Here is a 6595-nt window from a genome sequence, read left to right as displayed (position 1 = left end):
CTACGTGCAGCCCGCTGATGACGACCAGGAGTAGTTAGGAGGATCCCAGGCAGGAGGCATGCGCCTCTTTCGATCTGTATCCCAGTTTGTGTTAGCCTTCTATGGAAACTTGTTTACTTATGTCTGTACTCAGATATTGTTGCTTCCGCTGACTCATCTATGATCGAGCACTTGTATTCGAGCCCTCGAGGCCCCTGGCTTGTATTATGATGCTTGTATGACTTATTTATGTTTTAGAGTTGTGTTGTGATATCTTCCCGTGAGTCCCTGATCTTGATCGTACACGTTTGCGTGCATGATTAGTGTACGATTGAATCGGGGCGTCACAAGTTGGTATCAGAGCCGACTGCCTGTAGGAATCCCCCTTCCACACTCCTTGGCCGAAGTCGAGTCTAGGCACTACAAAACTTTTACTAACTTGGTTGTGTGCCTTACGGGCCCACGTCGCCATTGGGTGATGTTAGGATCTTTTACTTCTCGACCTTTACTCTGGGGCTCTGAACTCTCTTCTACTCGGGTTAAACGAATTTACTAACTCTGACATTAGGATCCCGTTACCACGTTCACCCCAAAGTTGGATAAGCCATAGTAATTCTGTAGGATAGTATTTTGAATAGTGCCCATGTTGTCATTTGACTCCATTGAAACATCTTTGTTTTCAGATGGAACCCACGAGGCAGGTCGTGCGCCACACTGCGGCCATTGGTGCCTTAGGATCACCTGTTGTGCTACCTGAGATGATGACCTATCTGGGTTATCGCTGGCACCCTGAGTACACCGTCTACGAGGAGTACCAGGACTTTAACCAGGAGCAGTACCGTGCCATCGTCCACCTCTACTCTCGCGAGTATGAGTCCACTACCGTGCTGCACACCGCTCATGGTGTTGGAGTGACCATCGAGATGGCAGTCCACGATGCTGCTCATGCTGCTCTGACACGTCTTCGTGGAGAGTATCAGGCGTTGGACGCTTCCCCTTTCAGGAACATTCCTATCGCATCTGACATTGGTGCGGAGGGATACTACACTGCCGCCTACTCCACCGTCACCCGAGAGCCCTTCCACCATCAGCGCCTGGTTCTGCATGCTGATGGGCTGGACCGAGCTAACAGAGCTCTTCGCCACGAGTTGTACACCACTCGTCAGCACCTTTACAGGGCTCTGACGCTGTTGCACCCCTTTGTCCGGTCTGGACAGCTGCCGCATTCTGCGATCTACCCAACCAGGACCGTGATGCCCCACGGTGTCAGTTGGCCAGAGGTGGGAGGCTACTCTCCCGCACTTGGTCCTCTTCTGCCACCTAAGCGACGGGTTCTACACCAGAGTATCCACGGCCCCCAGGCCACTGACGTGGAGGACTATCCGTTGCCTCACTACCAGCTGTCAGGCTACAGCTACCTTCACAGTACCTCCTGGGACTGATGTAGTCTTGCTCATTAGTATTAGATGCATTCGCGAGCCTGCGTGCCGCCTATGATGACTTAGTCTATGTACTGAACTCTGTGTACTGAACTCTATGTACTGAACTCTATGTCCGACCCCTTTTGTAAGTTATGCCGACTACTATGTGGTATCTGTCGTGCTCCTTTCATTATGCATGTTTCATCATGAATGATTCTTCTCTATGCAAATTTCTCAATACTGAACTACCCCTATTATATATTAGCGGGATGGTTAGACCGGCTGGTCGTGGTCGTGGTGGCAACGCCCCACCACCACCTGAGTACATGGCTGGTATGGTCCAACAGCTCGAGATGAATCGCCAGTTCATGGAGAATATGATGGCTCAGTTCCCTCGCCCCAATATGAACGAGCAGCCAACCCAAGTGACTCTGCAGGATTTCATGCGCCTCAACCCAACCGTGTACCGCAACTCAACTTAGCCGCTGGATGCTGATGACTGGATCCGTGACATCACCTATGAGATGGAGTCTGCTAAAGTAGCCCCTGCCTGCTATGTCACCTTTGCTTCCTTCTTTCTGAAGGGACCCGCAGCTCAATGGTGGGACAGCCACAGGCGTACTCTACCAGTTGGAACAATCATCACCTGGCCAGACTTTCAAGCTGCCTTCCGTGCCCGCTTCATTCCTCAGGGGATCATGGACAGGAAGAAGCGTGAGTTCCGCAACCTCACCCAGGGCAACAAAACTGTGGAAGCTTATCAGCGGGAGTTTCTAGACTTATCCCGCTATGCTGAAGAAGACATTGCAACTGATGCTCGCAGACAGGAGAAGTTCCGTGACGGCCTTCAAGCTGACATCAAGCTCGCACTTCTAGTGCATGACTTTGCCGATTTCGCCACCTTGGTGAATAAGGCCATCAATGTCGAGACTGGTCTGCAGGAACACCAGAGCTCTAAAAGGCGCAACCGTGACACGGGCTCATCTTCGGGCCCGCCCTCGCAGAAGCGTAAGATATGGATCTCAAACAGCATGTACCGTCCAAATGCACCTGCCCCAAGGCAGTCTTATGCTGCACCTCGTCTGCCTACTGCTCCAACTAGGCAACCAAGGCTTCCAGCTCCGCCACCCCAAGCTCCTGTTCCCACTCCCAATAATGGCATGTGCTACAAGTGTGGTCAACCAGGTCACCGTGCTAGGGATTGCATTCAGAATCAGAATCAACTGGCCCTTCCAGCCGCTGGCCGTGGAAACAACCAGGCCCGCAACAACAATGCCAAGTCCTATGGTCGTGTTCATGCCAACCACGTTGATCTCAATGAAGCTCAAGACCGGCCTGCTACTATGATGGGTACACTCCTCGTAAATTCCGTACCAGCATCCGTTTTATTTGATACTGGTGCATCGCATTCATTCATGTCAGAAGATTTTGCATGCTTGCACGACATTAAATGTGAGGACATGAACGCTTCTCTATTAGTGCACACCCCTGCGGGCCAATGTCGGACCTCCATGATTTGCAACGACGTCCTCATTGAAATCGAAGGACTAGAATTCCTTGTCTCTCCCATCGTACTGAAGTCCTGTAGCATTGATCTCATTCTGGGAATGAATTGGTTAAAAGCGCATACTGCTTCTATCGTTTGCGCCACCAAGACCGTCCATCTGCTACACCCTTCGGATGAAATAATAAGCTACAATGCTCGTCTGGTTCAGAATGCCGAGGCAAGGCTCTATGCATTGAATGCATTGAACGCTGCACCACTCGAGGGCATTGAAAACATTCCCGTCGTGCGTGAATTCCTAGACATCTTTCCTGAAGAACTCCCAGGGATTCCCCCTACTAGAGTTGTCGAATTCGCCATCGACTTGAAACTAGGCACCACTCCTATAGCCAAGCGACCCTACAAGATGCCGCCGCATGAACTCCTTGAGCTTAAGGAGGAAATCGATAAATCTCTTCGAAGTGGTTTCATTCGCCCAAGTTGCTCTCCTTGTGGAGCACCTTCTTTGTTTGTCAAGAAGAAAGATGGGACAAACCGATTAGTCCAAGACTACCGTCCTATAAACCAAGCTACCATTCAGAATAAGTATCCTCTTCCTCGGATCAATGATTTGTATGATCAACTGGCTGGTTCATCAGTGTTCTCTAAACTCGACTTGAGGTTGGGTTACCATCAGATCCGTGTTCGTGAAGAGGATATCCCAAAGATTGCCTTTGTGACTCGATATGGTTCATACGAGTACACCGTCATGTCTTTTGGCTTAACCAATGCTCCAGCCACCTTCTCTCGCCTGATGAACTATATATTCATGGATTACCTCGACAAGTTCGTCGTGGTTTATCTGGATGATATTCTGGTATTTTCCAAGAACGAAGAGGAACATGCTGAACATCTTCGTCTTGTGTTGGAAAAGCTACGAGAGCATCAACTTTATACCAAGTTCTCCAAATGTGAATTCTGGCTTCCCGAAGTAACCTATCTTGGGCATGTCATCTCTAAGGATGGTATTGCCGTCAACCCTGAACGAGTCCAGGCTATTCTTGATTGGACTCCTGCGAAGAACGTTAAGCAAGTCAAAAGTTTTCTCGGTCTCGCCAGCTATTGCCGTTGATTCGTCGAGAACTTCTCCAAGATCGCTAGACCTCTGACTAACCTATTGCATAAGGGCGTCAAGTTCCAATGGACAGACAAATGTCAGGAAAGCTTCCAGGCACTCAAAGACAAGTTGACTTCTGCCCTAGTACTAGCTCCACCTGATACTAAGAAGGACTTCGTCATTTACTGCGATGCTTCACATCAAGGCTTAGGCGCTGTACTAATGCAAGAGCGCAAAGTGATTGCGTATGCCTCTCGTCAATTGCACCCTCATGAAGAGAACTATCCAGTTCACGACCTCGAGCTTGCTGTTGTTATCCATGCACTAAAGCAGTGGCGACATTACCTTCTCGGTAATCGTTGCGAGATCTTCACCGACCACCAAAGTCTGAAGTATCTGTTTACTCAACCAGATCTGAACCTTCGTCAGCAAAGATGGATGGAGATTGTTGCAGATTTTAACCTGGGTATTTCATATACCCCAGGCAAGGCTAATGTAATGGCTGAAGCCTTGAGCCGCAAGTCTTACTGCAACCACCTCCAGATTCACAAAGTTCAGCCCTCGCTTGTTGAGGAATTCAGGAAGCTGAACCTCCATATTGTTCCTCCTGGTGATCTCACTCCTCCTCCTCCTGAGAGTCACAAGATGAACCTCCATGTTATTTCCCAGGGTTCTCTCAATACCCTGGTTGCTATACCAGATCTCGTGGAAAGCATCAAGACGCTGCAGAAGTATGATTCTCAAGCCCACAAGATTAAACACTACCTTAAAGAAGGGAAGCCCTCGTTCTTCACTGTTGATGATACTGGCACCTTGTTCTTTAAAGGTCGCCTAGTGGTCCCTTCAAAAGGTAACCTGGATATGACCCAGGAGGTTATGAAAGAAGCTCATGATACACCTTTGTCTATTCATCCTGGTAGTACAAAGATGTACCAGGACATTCGTCAAAGATTCTGGTGGTCTAACATGAAGCAAGACATTGCTTGCTATGTTGCTGAGTGTGACGTTTGTCGTCGTATCAAAGCAGAACATCAAAGGCCTGCTGGAACTCTGCAACCTATCTCTATTCCTGAATGGAAATGGGACCATGTTGAAATGGACTTCGTCACTGGATTTCCCAAATCGCAAAAAGGTAATGATGCTATTCTTGTCGTCATTGACCGGCTTTCTAAGGTTGCACATTTTCTGGCGGTCAAAGAAACGATCACTGCTAGTCAGCTTGCAACTCTCTACATGTCCAGAATTGTTTCGCTTCATGGTATTCCACTAGTTATCAGTTCAGACCGTGGCAGCTTATTCACTTCAAGATTCTGGGCAAGTTTCCAAGAAGCTATGGGAACTCATCTGTCATTCAGTACTGCGTTTCATCCGCAGTCGCAAGGGCAAGTTGAACGTCTTAACAAAATTCTCGAAGACATGCTTCGAGCTTGTGTTATTTCCTTCAGGAAGAAATAGGAGGAATCTCTCCCGTATGCTGAGTTCTCTTATAATAATAGCTATCAAGCTAGTCTGAAGATGGCCCCCTTCGAAGTGTTATATGGTCGAAAGTGCCGAACCCCTCTGAACTGGTCAGAAAATGGGGAACGTCCACTCTTCGGTCCGGATATTATCCAACATGCCGAAAAACAAGTCCGCATTATTCGCGAGAATCTCAAGACTGCTCAGTCGCGTCAGAAGAGTCAGTATGACCGTAAACATAAGGACATGGTCTATCAACCTGGCGAAAAGGCATATCTTCGAGTTACACCAATGAAGGGTGCTCACCGCTTCGGGATCAAGGGCAAACTAGCTCCTTGCTATATTGGCCCATTCACTATTCTCGAAAGGCGTAGAAAAGTGGCATACCAACTGGAGCTTCCGCCGAACCTTTCTCAGGTTCACGATGTGTTCCATGTGTCATAGCTACATCGTTGCTTCAAGGACCCAATCCGAGGAGTGGATCATGAAGTGCTCGAATTGCAACAGGACCTCTCCGATAAGGAGCATCCGGTTCGCATTCTCGACCAAGCTGAACGCCGCACACGTTAGGAGGCGATCAAGTTCCTCAAAGTTTAGTGGTCGCACCATTCTAAAGATGAGGCCACTTGGGAACGAGAGGATCTTCTGCGTGATGAATACCCCGCACTCTTTCCTTCTACCTCCTAAATCTCGGGACAAGATTTCTTGTAGTGGAGGAGATTTGTAACGCCCGGATAATTATGCTACAGTAAAACTCTTCTAATGATGCCATGTCATCTACGTTACTGTTGCTAATCAAGTGGTAGTTCAAAAAACATTGAAATTCAAAAATGAATTAGCGACAAACACCCAAAGTTTTCAAAAGTCAAAACAAAAATGTTCGGGGGTTGCCAAATATTGCATCGGTAATTATGGTGAAGTAAGCACATTTTTATAAAATGCCTAAATACTTTTAAATGAATTTAAACAAAAAAGAAATAATAAAGAAAATACAAAAGGAAAAAAAACAGAAGACTGAAAGAAGAAGAAGAAAAAACCCTTCCCCCGACTGGGCCGACTGGCCCAGCTGGCCACCAACCGACCCGCACGGCCACAACCCCTGCCTCCTGGACCGCAACCAGCCTGGTCGGCCCAGCC

The sequence above is a fragment of the Triticum dicoccoides genome, chromosome 6B (assembly GCF_002162155.2).
Source record: "Triticum dicoccoides isolate Atlit2015 ecotype Zavitan chromosome 6B, WEW_v2.0, whole genome shotgun sequence".
Taxonomy (NCBI): domain Eukaryota; kingdom Viridiplantae; phylum Streptophyta; class Magnoliopsida; order Poales; family Poaceae; genus Triticum; species Triticum dicoccoides.
This window is presented reverse-complemented; position numbering follows the sequence as displayed.